Below are 21,780 nucleotides of genomic sequence, written 5' to 3' on the forward strand. Positions count from 1 at the left end.
ATCTTTTGACTCGTAGCTCCGATTTAGTCACCGTTTTTTTTTCAAATCGTGTATTTTTTCGGGATCTATCCGTTGGCAAACTGCCGTAGGCGGTTTGTCCCAAATATTTTTCGAAACGAGACCTTGAAAGCCTTCAATTTTGCCTTTTTTCGATTTTGGCCGTTTTGAATTTCATTCAATATTATTCCTTTTGTGTATGCATGACTTAGCATGGTACATATTGTTTTAAGGCCTATTATTTCACTCGCAATGTAATTAAGTATAACGCATATAAATTTGAATCTAATGTCACTTCATTAAACACGCTTTTTTAAATCATTAATATGCGCCGCCAGATGGAGTACCATTTGGCGGCGCATAATCTTCGGTTTCAGATTGTGCTAAAATTCTCGAGATCACCCTAAAACGAACTTAACATCAAGACTCCTGGATAGTGTCTTGACATTCGAGATCGTCAGGATACCGAAAAAAGACATTTTACTCATTTTTAATGTTCTCTTTGAACGTTTTCAATTTATATTGTATTATAAGTTTTGTGTATGCATGACTTAGCATGGTATGTATCGTTTTAAGGCCTATTATTTCACTCGCAATGTGATTATGTATAACGGGTATAAATTTGAATCTAATGTCACTTCATTAAACACATTTTTTTAAATCATTAGTATGCGCCGCCAGATGGAGTACCATTTGGCGGCGCATAACCTTTGGTTTATGATTGTGCTGAAATTCTCAAGATCACCCTAAAATGGCCGAACGAGCAAGACTCTCTGAACGTACTTGTCAATCGAGGTCATCTAGATTCCGAAAAAATACATCTTTCCTCGCAAAAACTAACCACGCACCTAACACCACCGACGGTTCGTGGTGCTCGGTGTTTTGTGTCTTTGGCCAAAATGTTCGATCTATCGTATCTTTTGACTCGTAGCTCCGATTTATTCACCATTTTTTTTCAAATCGTATATTTTTTTGGGATCTATCCATTGGCAAACTGCCGTAGGCAGTTTTTCCCAAATATTTTTCGAAACGACACCTCGAAAGCCTTCAATTTTGCCTTTTTTCGATTTTGACCGTTTTGAATTTCATTCAATATTATTCCTTTTGTGTATGCATGACTTAGAATGGTACATATTGTTTTAAGGCCTATTATTTCACTCGCAATGTAATTAAGTATAACGCATATAAATTTGAATCTAATGTCACTTCATTAAACACGCTTTTTTAAATCATTAATATGCGCCGCCAGATGGAGTACCATTTGGCGGCGCATAATCTTCGGTTTCAGATTGTGCTAAAATTCTCGAGATCACCCTAAAACGAACCTAACATCAAGACTCCTGGATAGTGTCTTGACATTCGAGATCGTCAGGATACCGAAAAAAGACATTTTACTCATTTTTAATGTTCTCTTTGAACGTTTTCAATTTATATTGTATTATAAGTTTTGTGTATGCATGACTTAGCATGGTATGTATCGTTTTAAGGCCTATTATTTCACTCGCAATGTGATTATGTATAACGGGTATAAATTTGAATCTAATGTCACTTCATTAAACACGTTTTTTTAAATCATTAGTATGCGCCGCCAGATGGGTTACCATTTGGCGGCGCATAACCTTTGGTTTAAGATTGTGCTGAAATTCTCAAGATCACCCTAAAAAGGGCCGAACGAGCAAGACTCTCTGAACGTACTTGTCAATCGAGGTCGTCTAGATTCCGAAAAAAGACATCTTTCCTCGCAAAAACTAACCACGCACCTAACACCACCGACGGTTCGTGAGGCTCGGTGTTTTGTGTCTTTGGCCAAAATGTTCGATCTATCGTATCTTTTGACTCGTAGCTCCGATTTAGTCACCGTTTTTTTTTCAAATCGTGTATTTTTTTGGGAACTATCCGTTGGCAAACTTCCGTAGGCGGTTTGTCCCAAATATTTTTCGAAACGAGACCTCGAAAGCCTTCAATTTTGCCTTTTTCGATTTTGACCGTTTTGAATTTCATTCAATATTATTCCTTTTGTGTATGCATGACTTAGCATGGTACATATTGTTTTAAGGCCTATTATTTCACTCGCAATGTAATTAAGTATAACGCATATAAATTTGAATCTAATGTCACTTCATTAAACACGCTTTTTTAAATCATTAATATGCGCCGCCGGATGGAGTACCATTTGGCGGCGCATAATCTTCGGTTTTAGTTTGTGCTGAAATTCTCGAGATCACCCTAAAACGAACCTAACATCAAGACTCCTGGATAGTGTCTTGACATTCGAGATCGTCAGGATACCGAAAAAAGACATTTTACTCATTTTTAATGTTCTCTTTGAACGTTTTCAATTTATATTGTATTATAAGTTTTGTGTATGCATGACTTAGCATGGTATGTATCGTTTTAAGGCCTATTATTTCACTCGCAATGTGATTATTGATAACGGGTATCAATTTGAATCTAATGTCACTTCATTAAACACGTTTTTTTAAATCATTAGTATGCGCCGCCAGATGGAGTACCATTTGGCGGCGCATAACCTTTGGTTTAAGATTGTGCTGAAATTCTCAAGATCACCCTAAAATGGCCGAACGAGCAAGACACTCTGAACGTACTTGTCAATCGAGGTCGTCTAGATTCCGAAAAAGACATCTTTCCTCGCAAAAACTCACCACACACCAAACACCACCGACGGTTCGCGGTGCTCGGTGTTTTGTGTCTTTGGCCAAAATGTTCGATCTATCATATCTTTTGACTCGTAGCTCCGATTTAGTCACCGTTTTCTTTTTCAAATCGTGTATTTTTTCGGGATCTATCCGTTGGCAAACTGCCGTAGGCGGTTTGTCCCAAATATTTTTCGAAACGAGACCTCGAAAGCCTTCAATTTTGCCCTTTTCGATTTTGACCGTTTTGAATTTCATTCAATATTATTCCTTTTGTGTATGCATGACTTAGCATGGTACATATTGTTTTAAGGCCTATTATTTCACTCGCAATGTAATTAAGTATAACGCATATAAATTTGAATCTAATGTCACTTCATTAAACACGCTTTTTTAAATCATTAATATGCGCTACCAGATGGAGTACCATTTGGCGGCGCATAATCTTCGGTTTCAGATTGTGCTGAAATTCTCGAGATCACCCTAAAACGAACCTAACATCAAGACTCCTGGATAGTGTCTTGACATTCGAGATCGTCAGGATACCGAAAAAAGACATTTTACTCATTTTTAATGTTCTCTTTGAACGTTTTCAATTTATATTGTATTATAAGTTTTGTGTATGCATGACTTAGCATGGTATGTATCGTTTTAAGGCCTATTATTTCACTCGCAATGTGATTATTGATAACGGGTATAAATTTGAATCTAATGTCACTTCATTAAACACATTTTTTTAAATCATTAGTATGCGCCGCCAGATGGAGTACCATTTGGCGGCGCATAACCTTTGGTTTAAGATTGTGCTGAAATTCTCAAGATCACCCTAAAATGGCCGAACGAGCAAGACACTCTGAACGTACTTGTCAATCGAGGTCGTTTAGATTCCGAAAAAGACATCTTTCCTCGCAAAAACTCACCACACACCAAACACCACCGACGGTTCGCGGTGCTCGGTGTTTTGTGTCTTTGGCCAAAATGTTCGATCTATCATATCTTTTGACTCGTAGCTCCGATTTAGTCACCGTTTTTTTTTTTCAAATCGTGTATTTTTTCGGGATCTATCTGTTGGCAAACTGCCGTAGGCGGTTTGTCCCAAATATTTTTCGAAACGAGACCTCGAAAGCCTTCAATTTTGCCTTCTTTCGATTTTGACCGTTTGGAATTTCATTCAATATTATTCCTTTTGTGTATGCATGACTTAGCATGATACATATTGTTTTAAGGCCTATTATTTCACTCACAATGTAATTAAGTATAACGCATATAAATTTGAATCTAATGTCACTTCATTAAACACGCTTTTTTAAATCATTAATATGCGCCGCCAGATGGAGTACCATTTGGCGGCGCATAATCTTCGGTTTCAGATTGTGCTGAAATTCTCGAGATCACCCTAAAACGAACCTAACATCAAGACTCCTGGATAGTGTCTTGACATTCGAGATCGTCATGATACCGAAAAAAGACATTTTACTCATTTTTAATGTTCTCTTTGAACGTTTTCAATTTATATTGTATTATAAGTTTTGTGTATGCATGACTTAGCATGGTATGTATCGTTTTAAGGCCTATTATTTCACTCGCAATGTGATTATGTATAACGGGTATAAATTTGAATCTAATGTCACTTCATTAAACACGTTTTTTAAATCATTAGTATGCGCCGCCAGATGGAGTACCATTTGGCGGCGCATAACCTTTGGTTTATGATTGTGCTGAAATTCTCAAGATCACCCTAAAATGGCCGAACGAGCAAAACTCTCTGAACGTACTTGTCAATCGAGGTCGTCTAGATTCTGAAAAAAGACATCTTTCCTCGCAAAAACTAACCACGCACCTAACACCACCGACGGTTCGTGGTGCTCGGTGTTTTGTGTCTTTGGCCAAAATGTTCGATCTATCTTATATTTTGACTCGTAGCCCCGATTTAGTCACCGTTTTTTTTCAAATCGTATATTTTTTTGGGATCTATCCATTAGCAAACTGCCGTAGGAAGTTTTTCCCAAATATTTTTCGAAAAGAGACCTCGAAAGCCTTCAATTTTGCCTTTTTTCGATTTTTACCGTTTTGAATTTCATTAAATATTATTCCTTTTGTGTATGCATGACTTAGCATGGTACATATTGTTTTAAGGCCTATTATTTCACTCGCAATGTAATTAAGTATAACGCATATAAATTTGAATCTAATGTCACTTCATTAAACACGCTTGTTTAAATCATTAATATGCGCCGCCAGATGGAGTACCATTTGGCGGCGCATAATCTTCGGTTTCAGATTGTGCTAAAATTCTCGAGATCACCCTAAAACGAACCTAACATCAAGACTCCTGGATAGTGTCTTGACATTTGAGATCGTCAGGATACCGAAAAAAGACATTTTACACATTTTTAATGTTCTCTTTGAACATTTTCAATTTATATTGTATTATAAGTTTTGTGTATGCATGACTTAGCATGGTATGTATCGTTGTAAGGCCTATTATTTCACTCGTAATGTGATTATGTATAACGGGTATACATTTGAATCTAATGTCACTTCATTAAACACGTTTTTTTAAATCATTAGTATGCGCCGCCAGATGGGGTACCATTTGGCGGCGCATAACCTTTGGTTTAAGATTGTGCTGAAATTCTCAAGATCACCCTAAAATGGCCGAACGAGAAAGACTCTCTGAACGTACTTGTCAATCGAGGTCGTCTAGATTCCGAAAAAAGACATATTTTCTCGCAAAAACTAACCACGCACCTAACACCACCGACGGTTCATGGTGCTCGGTGTTTTGTGTCTGGCCAAAATGTTCGATCTATCGTATCTTTTGACTCGTAGCTCCGATTTAGTCACCATTTTTTTTTTCAAACCCTGTATTTTTTCGGGATCTATCCGTTGGCAAACTGCCGTAGGCGGTTTGTCCCAAATATTTTTCGAAACGAGACCTCGAAAGCCTTCAATTTTGCCTTTTTTCGATTTTGACCGTTTTGAATTTCATTCAATATTATTCCTTTTGTGTATGCATGACTTAGCATGGTACATATTGTTTTAAGGCCTATTATTTCACTCACAATGTAATTAAGTATAACGCATATATTTGAATCTAATGTCACTTCATTAAACACGATTTTTTAAATCATTAATATGCGCCGCCAGATGGAGTACCATTTGGCGGCGCATAATCTACGATTTCAGATTGTGCTGAAATTCTCGAGATCACCCTAAAACGAACCTAACATCAAGACTCCTGGATAGTGTCTTGACATTCGAGATCGTCAGGATACCGAAAAAAGACATTTTACTCATTTTTAATGTTCTCTTTGAACGTTTTCAATTTATATTGTATTATAAGTTTTGTGTATGCATGATTTAGCATGGTATGTATCGTTTTAAGGCCTATTATTTCACTCGCAATGTGACTATGTATAACGGGTATAAATTTGAATCTAATGTCACTTCATTAAACACGTTTATTTAAATCATTAGTATGCGCCACGAGATGGAGTACCATTTGGCGGCGCATAACCATTGGTTTAAGATTGTGCTGAAATTCTCAAGATCACCCTAAAATGGCCGAACGAGCAAGACTCTCTGAACGTACTTGTCAATCGAGGTCGTCCAGATTCCGAAAAAAGACATCTTTCCTCGCAAAAACTAACCACGCACCTAACACCACCGACGGTTCGTGGTGCTCGGTGTTTTGTGTCTTTGGCCAAAATGTTCGATCTATCGTATCTTTTGACTCGTAGCTCCGATTTAGTCACCGTTTTTTTTTTCAAATCTTGTATTTTTTCGGGATCTATCCGTTGGAAAACTGCCGTAGGCGGTTTGTCCCAAATATTTTTCGAAACGAGACCTCGAAAGCCTTCAATTTTGCCTTTTTCGATTTTGACCGTTTTGAATTTCATTCAATATTATTCCTTTTGTGTATGCATGACTTAGCATGGTACATATTGTTTTAAGGCCTATTATTTCACTCGCAATGTAATTAAGTATAACGCATATAAATTTGAATCTAATGTCACTTCATTAAACACGCTTTTTTAAATCATTAATATGCGCCGCCAGATGGAGTACCATTTGGCGGCGCATAATCTTCGGTTTCAGATTGCGCTGAAATTCTCGAGATCACCCTAAAATGAACCTAACATCAAGACTCCTGGATAGTGTCTTGACATTCGAGATCGTCATGATACCGAAAAAAGACATTTTACTCATTTTTAATGTTCTCTTTGAACGTTTTCAATTTATATTGTGTTATAAGTTTTGTGTATGCATGACTTAACATGGTATGTATCGTTTTAAGGCCTATTATTTTACTCGCAATGTGATTATGTATAACGGGTATAAATTTGAATCTAATGTCACTTCATTAAACACGTTTTTTTAAATCATTAGTATGCGCCGCCAGATGGAGTACCATTTGGCGGCGCATAACCTTTGGTTTATGATTGTGCTGAAATTCTCAAGATCACCCTAAAATGGCCGAACGAGCAAGACTCTCTGAACGTACTTGTCAATCGAGGTCGTCTAGATTCCGAAAAAAGACATCTTTCCTCGCAAAAACTAACCACGCACCTAACACCACCGACGGTTCGTGGTGCTCGGTGTTTTGTGTCTTTGGCCAAAATGTTCGATCTATCGTATCTTTTGACTCGTAGCTCCGATTTAGTCACCATTTTTTTTCAAATCGTATATTTTTTTGGGATCTATCCATTGGCAAACTGCCGTAGGCAGTTTTTCCCAAATATTTTTCGAAACGAGACCTCGAAAGCCTTCAATTTTGCCTTTTTTCGATTTTGACCGTTTTGAATTTCATTCAATATTATTCCTTTTGTGTATGCATGACTTAGAATGGTACATATTGTTTTAAGGCCTATTATTTCACTCGCAATGTAATTAAGTATAACGCATATAAATTTGAATCTAATGTCACTTCATTAAACACGCTTTTTTAAATCATTAATATGCGCCGCCAGATGGAGTACCATTTGGAGGCGCATAATCTTCGGTTTCAGATTGTGCTGAAATTCTCGAGATCACCCTAAAACGAACCTAACATCAAGACTCCTGGATAGTGTCTTGACATTCGAGATCGTCAGGATACCGAAAAAAGACATTTTACTCATTTTTAATGTTCTCTTTGAACGTTTTCAATTTATATTGTATTATAAGTTTTGTGTGTGCATGACTTAGCATGGTATGTATCGTTTTAAGGCCTATTATTTCACTCGCAATGTGATTATGTATAACGGGTATAAATTTTAATCTAATGTTATTTCATTAAACACGTTTTTTTTAAATCATTAGTATGCGCCGCCAGATGGAGTACCATTTGGCGGCGCATAACCTTTGGTTTAAGATTGTGCTGAAATTCTCAAGATCACCCTAAAATGGCAGAACGAGCAAGACTCTCTGAACGTACTTGTCAATCGAGGTCGTCTAGATTCTGAAAAAAGACATATTTTCTCGCAAAAACTCACCACGCACCAAACACCACCGACGGTTCGTGGTGCTCTGTGTTTTGTGTCATTGGCCAAACTGTTCGATCTATCTTATCTTTTGACTCGTAGCTCCGATTTAGTCACCGTTTTTTTTTCAAATCGTGTATTTTTTCAGGATCTATCCGTTGACAAACTGCCGTAGGCGGTTTGTCCCAAATATTTTTCGAAACGAGACCTCGAAAGCCTTCAATTTTGCCTTTTTTCGATTTTGACCGTTTTGAATTTCATTCAATATTATTCCTTTTGTGTATGCATGACTTAGCATGGTACATATTGTTTTAAGGCCTATTATTTCACTCGCAATGTAATTAAGTATAACGCATATAAATTTGAATCTAATGTCACTTCATTAAACACGCTTTTTTAAATCATTAATATGCGCCGCCAGATGGAGTACCATTTGGCGGCGCATAATCTTCGGTTTCAGATTGTGCTGAAATTCTCGAGATCACCCTAAAACGAACCTAACATCAAGACTCCTGGATAGTGTCTTGACATTCGAGATCGTCAGGATACCGAAAAAAGACATTTTACTCATTTTTAATGTTCTCTTTGAACGTTTTCAATTTATATTGTATTATAAGTTTTGTGTATGCATGACTTAGCATGGTATGTATCGTTTTAAGGCCTATTATTTCACTCGCAATGTGATTATGTATAACGGGTATAAATTTTAATCTAATGTTATTTCATTAAACACGTTTTTTTTAAATCATTAGTATGCGCCGCCAGATGGAGTACCATTTGGCGGCGCATAACCTTTGGTTTAAGATTGTGCTGAAATTCTCAAGATCACCCTAAAATGGCAGAACGAGCAAGACTCTCTGAACGTACTTGTCAATCGAGGTCGTCTAGATTCTGAAAAAAGACATCTTTTCTCGCAAAAACTCACCACGCACCAAACACCACCGACGGTTCGTGGTGCTCTGTGTTTTGTGTCATTGGCCAAACTGTTCGATCTATCTTATCTTTTGACTCGTAGCTCCGATTTAGTCACCGTTTTTTTTTCAAATCGTGTATTTTTTCAGGATCTATCCGTTGGCAAACTGCCGTAGGCGGTTTGTCCCAAATATTTTTCGAAACGAGACCTCGAAAGCCTTCAATTTTGCGTTTTTTCGATTTTGACCGTTTTGAATTTCATTCAATATTATTCCTTTTGTGTATGCATGACTTAGCATGGTACATATTGTTTTAAGGCCTATTATTTCACTCGCAATGTAATTAAGTATAACGCATATAAATTTGAATCTAATGTCACTTCATTAAACACGCTTTTTTAAATCATTAATATGCGCCGCCAGATGGAGTACCATTTGGCGGCGCATAATCTTCGGTTTTCAGATTGTGCTAAAATTCTCGAGATCACCCTAAAACGAACCTAACATCAAGACTCCTGGATAGTGTCTTGACATTCGAGATCGTCAGGATACCGAAAAAAGACATTTTACTCATTTTTAATGTTCTCTTTGAACGTTTTCAATTTATATTGTATTATAAGTTTTGTGTATGCATGATTTAGCATGGTATGTATCGTTTTAAGGCCTATTATTTCACTCGCAATGTGACTATGTATAACGGGTATAAATTTGAATCTAATGTCACTTCATTAAACACGTTTATTTAAATCATTAGTATGCGCCACCAGATGGAGTACCATTTGGCGGCGCATAACCATTGGTTTAAGATTGTGCCGAAATTCTCAAGATCACCCTAAAATGGCCGAACGAGCAAGACTCTCTGAACGTACTTGTCAATCGAGGTTGTCTAGATTCCGAAAAAAGACATCTTTCCTCGCAAAAACTAACCACGCACCTAACACCACCGACGGTTCGTGAGGCTCGGTGTTTTGTGTCTTTGGCCAAAATGTTCGATCTATCGTATCTTTTGACTCGTAGCTCCGATTTAGTCACCGTTTTTTTTTCAAATCATGTATTTTTTCGGGATCTATCCGTTGGCAAACTGCCGTAGGCGGTTTGTCCCAAATATTTTTCGAAACGAGACCTCGAAAGCCTTCAATTTTGCCTTTTTCGATTTTGACCGTTTTGAATTTCATTCAATATTATTCCTTTTGTGTATGCATGACTTAGCATGGTACATATCGTTTTAAGGCCTATTATTTCACTCGTAATGTAATTAAGTATAACGCATATAAATTTGAATCTAATGTCACTTCATTAAACACGCTTTTTTAAATCATTAATATGCCCCGCCAGATGGAGTACCATTTGGCGGCGCATAATCTTCGGTTTCAGATTGTGCTGAAATTCTCGAGATCACCCTAAAACGTACCTAACATCAAGACTCCTGGATAGTGTCTTGACATTCAAGATCGTCAGGATACCAAAAAAGACATTTTACTCATTTTTAATGTTCTCTTTGAACGTTTTCAATTTATATTGTATTATAAGTTTTGTGTATGCATGACTTAGCATGGTATGTATCGTTTTAAGGCCTATTATTTCACTCGCAATGTGAATATGTATAACGGGTATAAATTTGAATCTAATGTCATTTCATTAAACACGTTTTTTTAAATCATTAGTATGCGCCGCCAGATGGAGTACCATTTGGCGGCGCATAACCTTTGGTTTAAGATTGTGCTAAAATTCTCAAGATCACCCTAAAATGGCAGAACGAGCAAGACTCTCTGAATGTACTTGTCAATCGATTTCGTCTAGATTCTGAAATAAGACATCTTTTCTCACAAAAACTCACCACGCACCAAACACCACCGACGGTTCGTGGTGCTCTGTGTTTTGTGTCTTTGGCCAAAATGTTCGATCTATCTTATCTTTTGACTCGTAGCTCCGATTTAGTCACCGTTTTTTTTTTTCAAATCGTGTATTTTTTCGGGATCTATCCGTTGGCAAACTGCCGTAGGCGGTTTGTCCCAAATATTTTTCGAAACGAGACCTTGAAAGCCTTCAATTTTGCCTTTTTTCGATTTTGGCCGTTTTGAATTTCATTCAATATTATTCCTTTTGTGTATGCATGACTTAGCATGGTACATATTGTTTTAAGGCCTATTATTTCACTCGCAATGTAATTAAGTATAACGCATATAAATTTGAATCTAATGTCACTTCATTAAACACGCTTTTTTAAATCATTAATATGCGCCGCCAGATGGAGTACCATTTGGCGGCGCATAATCTTCGGTTTCAGATTGTGCTAAAATTCTCGAGATCACCCTAAAACGAACTTAACATCAAGACTCCTGGATAGTGTCTTGACATTCGAGATCGTCAGGATACCGAAAAAAGACATTTTACTCATTTTTAATGTTCTCTTTGAACGTTTTCAATTTATATTGTATTATAAGTTTTGTGTATGCATGACTTAGCATGGTATGTATCGTTTTAAGGCCTATTATTTCACTCGCAATGTGATTATGTATAACGGGTATAAATTTGAATCTAATGTCACTTCATTAAACACATTTTTTTAAATCATTAGTATGCGCCGCCAGATGGAGTACCATTTGGCGGCGCATAACCTTTGGTTTATGATTGTGCTGAAATTCTCAAGATCACCCTAAAATGGCCGAACGAGCAAGACTCTCTGAACGTACTTGTCAATCGAGGTCATCTAGATTCCGAAAAAATACATCTTTCCTCGCAAAAACTAACCACGCACCTAACACCACCGACGGTTCGTGGTGCTCGGTGTTTTGTGTCTTTGGCCAAAATGTTCGATCTATCGTATCTTTTGACTCGTAGCTCCGATTTATTCACCATTTTTTTTCAAATCGTATATTTTTTTGGGATCTATCCATTGGCAAACTGCCGTAGGCAGTTTTTCCCAAATATTTTTCGAAACGAGATCTCGAAAGCCTTCAATTTTGATTTTTTTCGATTTTGACCGTTTTGAATTTCATTCAATATTATTCCTTTTGTGTATGCATGACTTAGAATGGTACATATTGTTTTGAGGCCTATTATTTCACTCGCAATGTAATTAAGTATAACGCATATAAATTTGAATCTAATGTCACTTCATTAAACACGCTTTTTTAAATCATTAATATGCGCCGCCAGATGGAGTACCATTTGGCGGCGCATAATCTTCGGTTTCAGATTGTGCTGAAATTCTCGAGATCACCCTAAAACGAACCTAACATCAAGACTCCTGGATAGTGTCTTGACATTCTAGATCGTCAGGATACCGAAAAAAGACATTTTACTCATTTTTAATGTTCTCTTTGAACGTTTTCAATTTATATTGTATTATAAGTTTTGTGTATGCATGACTTAGCATGGTATGTATCGTTTTAAGGCCTATTATTTCACTCGCAATGTGATTATGTATAACGGGTATAAATTTTAATCTAATGTCACTTCATTAAACACGTTTTTTTAAATCATTAGTATGCGCCGCCAGATGGAGTACCATTTGGCGGCGCATAACCTTTGGTTTAAGATTGTGCTGAAATTCTCAAGATCACCATAAAATGGCAGAACGAGCAAGACTCTCTGAACGTACTTGTCAATCGAGGTCATCTAGATTCTGAAAAAAGACATCTTTTCTCGCAAAAACTCACCACGCACCAAACACCACCGACGGTTCGTGGTGCTCTGTGTTTTGTGTCTTTGGCCAAAATGTTCGATCTATCTTATCTTTTGACTCGTAGCTCCGATTTAGTCACCGTTTTTTTTCAAATCGTGTATTTTTTCGGGATCTATCCGTTGGCAAACTGCCGTAGGCGGTTTGTCCCAAATATTTTTCGAAACGAGACCTCGAAAGGCTTCAATTTTGCCTTTTTTCGATTTTGACCGTTTTGAATTTCATTCAATATTATTCCTTTTTGTATGCATGACTTAGCATGGTACATATTGTTTTAAGGCCTATTATTTCACTCGCAATGTAATTAAGTATAACGCATATAAATTTGAATCTAATGTCACTTCATTAAACACGCTTTTTTAAATCATTAATATGCGCCGCCAGATGGAGTACCATTTGGCGGCGCATAATCTTCGGTTTCAGATTGTGCTAAAATTCTCGAGATCACCCTAAAACGAACCTAACATCAAGACTCCTGGATAGTGTCTTGACATTCGAGATCGTCAGGATACCGAAAAAAGACATTTTACTCATTTTTAATGTTCTCTTTGAACGTTTTCAATTTATATTGTATTATAAGTTTTGTGTATGCATGACTTAGCATGGTATGTATCGTTTTAAGGCCTATTATTTCACTCGCAATGTGATTATGTATAATGGGTATAAATTTGAATCTAATGTCACTTCATTAAACACGTTTTTTTAAATCATTAGTATGCGCCGCCAGATGGGTTACCATTTGGCGGCGCATAACCTTTGGTTTAAGATTGTGCTGAAATTCTCAAGATCACCCTAAAATGGCCGAACGAGCAAGACTCTCTGAACGTACTTGTCAATCGAGGTCGTCTAGATTCCGAAAAAAGACATCTTTCCTCGCAAAAACTAACCACGCACCTAACACCACCGACGGTTCGTGAGGCTCGGTGTTTTGTGTCTTTGGCCAAAATGTTCGATCTATCGTATCTTTTGACTCGTAGCTCCGATTTAGTCACCGTTTTTTTTTTCAAATCGTGTATTTTTTTGGGATCTATCCGTTGGCAAACTTACGTAGGCGGTTTGTCCCAAATATTTTTCGAAACGAGACTTCGAAAGCCTTCAATTTTGCCTTTTTCGATTTTGACCGTTTTGAATTTCATTCAATATTATTCCTTTTGTGTATGCATGACTTAGCATGGTACATATTGTTTTAAGGCCTATTATTTCACTCGCAATGTAATTAAGTATAACGCATATAAATTTGAATCTAATGTCACTTCATTAAACACGCTTTTTTAAATCATTAATATGCGCCGCCGGATGGAGTACCATTTGGCGGCGCATAATCTTCGGTTTTAGTTTGTGCTGAAATTCTCGAGATCACCCTAAAACGAACCTAACATCAAGACTCCTGGATAGTGTCTTGACATTCGAGATCGTCAGGATACCGAAAAAAGACATTTTACTCATTTTTAATGTTCTCTTTGAACGTTTTCAATTTATATTGTATTATAAGTTTTGTGTATGCATGACTTAGCATGGTATGTATCGTTTTAAGGCCTATTATTTCACTCGCAATGTGATTATTGATAACGGGTATAAATTTTAATCTAATGTCACTTCATTAAACACGTTTTTTTAAATCATTAGTATGCGCCGCCAGATGGAGTACCATTTGGCGGCGCATAACCTTTGGTTTAAGATTGGGCTGAAATTCTCAAGATCACCCTAAAATGGCCGAACGAGCAAGACACTCTGAACGTACTTGTCAATCGAGGTCGTCTAGATTCCGAAAAAGACATCTTTCCTCGCAAAAACTCACCACACACCAAACACCACCGACGGTTCGCGGTGCTCGGTGTTTTGTGTCTTTGGCCAAAATGTTCGATCTATCATATCTTTTGACTCGTAGCTCCGATTTAGTCACCGTTTTCTTTTTCAAATCGTGTATTTTTTCGGGATCTATCCGTTGGCAAACTGCCGTAGGCGGTTTGTCCCAAATATTTTTCGAAACGAGACCTCGAAAGCCTTCAATTTTGCCTTTTTCGATTTTGACCGTTTTGAATTTCATTCAATATTATTCCTTTTGTGTATGCATGACTTAGCATGGTACATATTGTTTTAAGGCCTATTATTTCACTCGCAATGTAATTAAGTATAACGCATATAAATTTGAATCTAATGTCACTTCATTAAACACGCTTTTTTAAATCATTAATATGCGCTACCAGATGGAGTACCATTTGGCGGCGCATAATCTTCGGTTTCAGATTGTGCTGAAATTCTCGAGATCACCCTAAAACGAACCTAACATCAAGACTCCTGGATAGTGTCTTGACATTCGAGATCGTCAGGATACCGAAAAAAGACATTTTACTCATTTTTAATGTTCTCTTTGAACGTTTTCAATTTATATTGTATTATAAGTTTTGTGTATGCATGACTTAGCATGGTATGTATCGTTTTAAGGCCTATTATTTCACTCGCAATGTGATTATTGATAACGGGTATAAATTTGAATCTAATGTCACTTCATTAAACACATTTTTTTAAATCATTAGTATGCGCCGCCAGATGGAGTACCATTTGGCGGCGCATAACCTTTGGTTTAAGATTGTGTTGAAATTCTCAAGATCACCCTAAAATGGCCGAACGAGCAAGACACTCTGAACGTACTTGTCAATCGAGGTCGTCTAGATTCCGAAAAAGACATCTTTCCTCGCAAAAACTCACCACACACCAAACACCACCGACGGTTCGCGGTGCTCGGTGTTTTGTGTCTTTGGCCAAAATGTTCGATCTATCATATCTTTTGACTCGTAGCTCCGATTTAGTCACCGTTTTTTTTTTCAAATCGTGTATTTTTTCGGGATCTATCTGTTGGCAAACTGCCGTAGGCGGTTTGTCCCAAATATTTTTCGAAACGAGACCTCGAAAGCCTTCAATTTTGCCTTCTTTCGATTTTGACCGTTTGGAATTTCATTCAATATTATTCCTTTTGTGTATGCATGACTTAGCATGATACATATTGTTTTAAGGCCTATTATTTCACTCACAATGTAATTAAGTATAACGCATATAAATTTGAATCTAATGTCACTTCATTAAACACGCTTTTTTAAATCATTAATATGCGCCGCCAGATGGAGTACCATTTGGCGGCGCATAATCTTCGGTTTTAGATTGTGCTGAAATTCTCGAGATCACCCTAAAACGAACCTAACATCAAGACTCCTGGATAGTGTCTTGACATTCGAGATCGTCATGATACCGAAAAAAGACATTTTACTCATTTTTAATGTTCTCTTTGAACGTTTTCAATTTATATTGTATTATAAGTTTTGTGTATGCATGACTTAGCATGGTATGTATCGTTTTAAGGCCTATTATTTCACTCGCAATGTGATTATGTATAACGGGTATAAATTTGAATCTAATGTCACTTCATTAAACACGTTTTTTAAATCATTAGTATGCGCCGCCAGATGGAGTACCATTTGGCGGCGCATAACCTTTGGTTTATGATTGTGCTGAAATTCTCAAGATCACCCTAAAATGGCCGAACGAGCAAAACTCTCTGAACGTACTTGTCAATCGAGGTCGTCTAGATTCTGAAAAAAGACATCTTTCCTCGCAAAAACTAACCACGCACCTAACACCACCGACGGTTCGTGGTGCTCGGTGTTTTGTGTCTTTGGCCAAAATGTTCGATCTATCTTATATTTTGACTCGTAGCCCCGATTTAGTCACCGTTTTTTTTCAAATCGTATATTTTTTTTGGATCTATCCATTAGCAAACTGCCGTAGGCAGTTTTTCCCAAATATTTTTCGAAAAGAGACCTCGAAAGCCTTCAATTTTGCCTTTTTTCGATTTTTACCGTTTTGAATTTCATTAAATATTATTCCTTTTGTGTATGCATGACTTAGCATGGTACATATTGTTTTAAGGCCTATTATTTCACTCGCAATGTAATTAAGTATAACGCATATAAATTTGAATCTAATGTCACTTCATTAAACACGCTTGTTTAAATCATTAATATGCGCCGCCAGATGGAGTACCATTTGGCGGCGCATAATCTTCGGTTTCAGATTGTGCTAAAATTCTCGAGATCACCCTAAAACGAACCTAACATCAAGACTCCTGGATAGTGTCTTGACATTTGAGATCGTCAGGATACCGAAAAAAGACATTTTACACATTTTTAATGTTCTCTTTGAACATTTTCAATTTATATTGTATTATAAGTTTTGTGTATGCATGACTTAGCATGGTATGTATCGTTGTAAGGCCTATTATTTCACTCGTAATGTGATTATGTATAACGGGTATACATTTGAATCTAATGTCACTTTATTAAACACGTTTTTTTAAATCATTAGTATGCGCCGCCAGATGGGGTACCATTTGGCGGCGCATAACCTTTGGTTTAAGATTGTGCTGAAATTCTCAAGATCACCCTAAAATGGCCGAACGAGCAAGACTCTCTGAACGTACTTGTCAATCGAGGTCGTCTAGATTCCGAAAAAAGACATATTTTCTCGCAAAAACTAACCACGCACCTAACACCACCGACGGTTCATGGTGCTCGGTGTTTTGTGTCTGGCCAAAATGTTCGATCTATCGTATCTTTTGACTCGTAGCTCCGATTTAGTCACCATTTTTTTTTTCAAACCCTGTATTTTTTCGGGATCTATCCGTTGGCAAACTGCCGTAGGCGATTTGTCCCAAATATTTTTCGAAACGAGACCTCGAAAGCCTTCAATTTTGCCTTTTTTCGATTTTGACCGTTTTGAATTTCATTCAATATTATTCCTTTTGTGTATGCATGACTTAGCATGGTACATATTGTTTTAAGGCCTATTATTTCACTCACAATGTAATTAAGTATAACGCATATATTTGAATCTAATGTCACTTCATTAAACACGATTTTTTAAATCATTAATATGCGCCGCCAGATGGAGTACCATTTGGCGGCGCATAATCTACGATTTCAGATTGTGCTGAAATTCTCGAGATCACCCTAAAACGAACCTAACATCAAGACTCCTGGATAGTGTCTTGACATTCGAGATCTTCAGGATACCGAAAAAAGACATTTTACTCATTTTTAATGTTCTCTTTGAACGTTTTCAATTTATATTGTATTATAAGTTTTGTGTATGCATGATTTAGCATGGTATGTATCGTTTTAAGGCCTATTATTTCACTCGCAATGTGACTATGTATAACGGGTATAAATTTGAATCTAATGTCACTTCATTAAACACGTTTATTTAAATCATTAGTATGCGCCACCAGATGGAGTACCATTTGGCGGCGCATAACCATTGGTTTAAGATTGTGCTGAAATTCTCAAGATCACCCTAAAATGGCCGAACGAGCAAGACTCTCTGAACGTACTTGTCAATCGAGGTCGTCCAGATTCCGAAAAAAGACATCTTTCCTCGCAAAAACTAACCACGCACCTAACACCACCGACGGTTTGTGGTGCTCGGTGTTTTGTGTCTTTGGCCAAAATGTTCGATCTATCGTATCTTTTGACTCGTAGCTCCGATTTAGTCACCGTTTTTTTTTTCAAATCTTGTATTTTTTCGGGATCTATCCGTTGGAAAACTGCCGTAGGCGGTTTGTCCCAAATATTTTTCGAAACGAGACCTCGAAAGCCTTCAATTTTGCCTTTTTCGCTTTTGACCGTTTTGAATTTCATTCAATATTATTCCTTTTGTGTATGCATGACTTAGCATGGTACATATTGTTTTAAGGCCTATTATTTCACTCGCAATGTAATTAAGTATAACGCATATAAATTTGAATCTAATGTCACTTCATTAAACACGCTTTTTTAAATCATTAATATGCGCCGCCAGATGGAGTACCATTTGGCGGCGCATAATCTTTGGTTTCAGATTGTGCTGAAATTCTCGAGATCACTCTAAAACGAACCTAACATCAAGACTCCTGGATAGTGTCTTGACATTTGAGATCGTCAGGATACCGAAAAAAGTCATTTTACTCATTTTTAATATTCTCTTTGAACGTTTTCAATTTATATTGTATTATAAGTTTTGTGTATGCATGACTTAGCATGGTATGTATCGTTTTAAGGCCTATTATTTCACTCGCAATGTGATTATGTATAACGGGTATAAATTTGAATCTAATGTCACTTCATTAAACACGTTTTTTTAAATCATTAGTATGCGCCGCCAGATGTATTACCATTTGGCGGCGCATAACCTTTGGTTTAAGATTGTGCTGAAATTCTCAAGATCACCCTAAAATGGTCGAACGAGCAAGACTCTCTGAACGTACTTGTCAATCGAGGTCGTCTAGATTCCGAAAAAAGACATCTTTCCTCGCAAAAACTCACCACGCACCAAACACCACCGACGGTTCGTGGTGCTCGGTGTTTTGTGTCTTTGGCCAAAATGTTTGATCTATCGTATCTTTTGACTCGTAGCTCCGATTTAGTCACCGTTTTTTTTTCAAATCGTGTATTTTTTCGGGATCTATCCGTTGGCAAACTGCCGTAGGGGGTTTGTCCCAAATATTTTTCGAAACGAGACCTCGAAAGCCATCAATTTTGCCTTTTTTTATTTTGAGCGTTTTTTGAATTTCATTCATATTATTCCTTTTGTGTATGCATGACTTAGCATGGTACATATTGTTTTAAGGCCTATTATTTCACTCGCAATGTAATTATGTATAACGCATATAAATTTGAATCTAATGTCACTTCATTAAACACGCTTTTTTAAATCATTAATATGCGCCGCCAGATTGAGTACCATTTTGAGGCGCAAAACCTTCGATTTTAGATTGTACTGAAATTCTCGAGATTACCCTAAAACGACCCTAACATCAAGACTCCTAGATAGTGTCTTGACATTCGAGATCGTCAGGATGCCGAAAAAAGACATTTTACTCATTTTTAATGTTCTCTTTGAACGTTTTCAATTTATATCGTATTATTAGTTTTGTGTATGCATGACTTAGCATGGTATATATCGTTTTAAGGCCTATTATTTCACTCGCAATGTAATTATGTATAACGGGTATAAATTTGAATCTAATTTCACTTCATTAAACACGTTTATTTAAATCATTAGTATGCTCCGCCAGATGGAATACCATTTGGCGGCGCATAACCTTCGGTTTAAGATTGTGCTGAAATTCTCAAGATTACCCTAAAACGGCCGAACGAGCAAGACTCTCTGAATGTACTTGTCAATCGAGGTCATCTAGATTTCGAAAAAGAAATCTTTCCTCGCAAAAATACACCACGCACCAAACACCACCGACGGATCGTGGTGCTCGGTGTTTTGTGTCTTTGGCCAAAATGTTCGATCTATCGTATCTTTTGACTCGTAGCTCCGATTTAGTCCCCGTTTTTTTTTAAATCGTGTATTTTTTGGAATCTATCCGTTGGCAAACTGCCGTAGGCGGTTTGTCCCAAATATTTTTCAAAACGAGACCTCGAAAGCCTTCTATTTTGCTTTTTTTTGATTTTGACCGTTTTGAATTTCATTCAATATTATTCCTTTTGTGTATGCATGACTTAGCATGGTACATATTGTTTTAAGGCCTATTATTTCATTCGCAATGTAATTAAGTATAATGCATATAAATTTGAATCTAATGTCACTTCATTAAACACGCTTTTTTAAATCATTAATATGCGCCGCCAGATGGAGTACCATTTGGCGGCGCATAATCTTCGGTTTCAGATTGTGCTGAAATTCTCGAGATCATCCTAAAACGAACCTAACATCAAGACTCCTGGATAGTGTCTTGACATTCGAGATCGTCAGGATACCGAAAAAAGACATTTTACTCATTTTTAATGTTCTCTTTGAACATTTTCAATTTATATTGTATTATAAGTTTTGTGTATGCATGACTTAGCATGGTATGTAACGTTTTAAGGCCTATTATTTCACTCGCAATGTGATTATGTATAACGGGTTTAAATTTGAATCTAATGTCACTTCATTAAACTTGTTTTTTTAAATCATTAGTATGTGCCGCCAGATGGAGTACCATTTGGCGGCGCATAACCTTTGGTTTAAGATTGTGCTAAAATTCTCAAGATCACCCTAAAATGGCCGAACGAGCAAGACTCTTTGACGTACTTGTCAATCGAGGTCGTCTAGATTCCGAAAAATACATCTTTCCTCGCAAAAACTAACCACGCACCTAACACCACCGACGGTTCGTGGTGCTCGGTGTTTTGTGTCTTTGGCCAAAATGTTCGATCTATCGTACCTTTTGACTCGTAGCTCTGATTTATTCACCATTTTTTTTTCAAATCGTGTATTTTTTCGCTATCTATCCGTTGGCAAACTGCCGTAGGTGGTTTGTCCCAAATATATTTCGAAACGAGACCTCGATAGCCTTCAATTTTGCCTTTTTTCGATTTTGACCGTTTTGAATTTCATTCAATATTATTCCTTTTGTGTATGCATGACTTAGCATGGTACATATTGTTTTAAGGCCTATTATTTCACTCGCAATGTAATTAAGTATAATGCATATAAATTTGAATCTAATGTCACTTCATTAAACACGCTTTTTTAAATCATTAATATGCGCCGCCAGATGGAGTACCATTTGGCAGCGCATAATCTTCGGTTTCAGATTGTGCTGAAATTCTCGAGATCACCCTAAAACGAACCTAATATCAAGACTCCTGGATAGTGTCTTGACATTCGAGATCGTCAGGATACCGAAAAAAAACATTTTACTCATTTTTAATGTTCTCTTTGAACGTTTTCAATTTATATTGTATTATAAGTTTTGTGTATGCATGACTTAGCATGGTATGTATCGTTTTAAGGCCTATTATTTCACTTGCAATGTGATTATGTATAACGGGTATAAATTTGAATCTAATGTCACTTCATTAAACACGTTTTTTTAAATCATTAGTATGCGCCGCCAGATGGAGTACCATTTGGCGGCGCATAACCTTTGGTTTAAGATTGTGCTGAAATTCTCAAGATAACCCTAAAATGGCCGAACGAGCAAGACTCTCTGAACGTACTTGTCAATCGAGGTCGTCTAGATTCCGGAAAAAGACATCTTT

The sequence above is a fragment of the Rutidosis leptorrhynchoides genome, chromosome 9 (genome assembly GCF_046630445.1).
Source record: "Rutidosis leptorrhynchoides isolate AG116_Rl617_1_P2 chromosome 9, CSIRO_AGI_Rlap_v1, whole genome shotgun sequence".
NCBI lineage: Eukaryota > Viridiplantae > Streptophyta > Magnoliopsida > Asterales > Asteraceae > Rutidosis > Rutidosis leptorrhynchoides.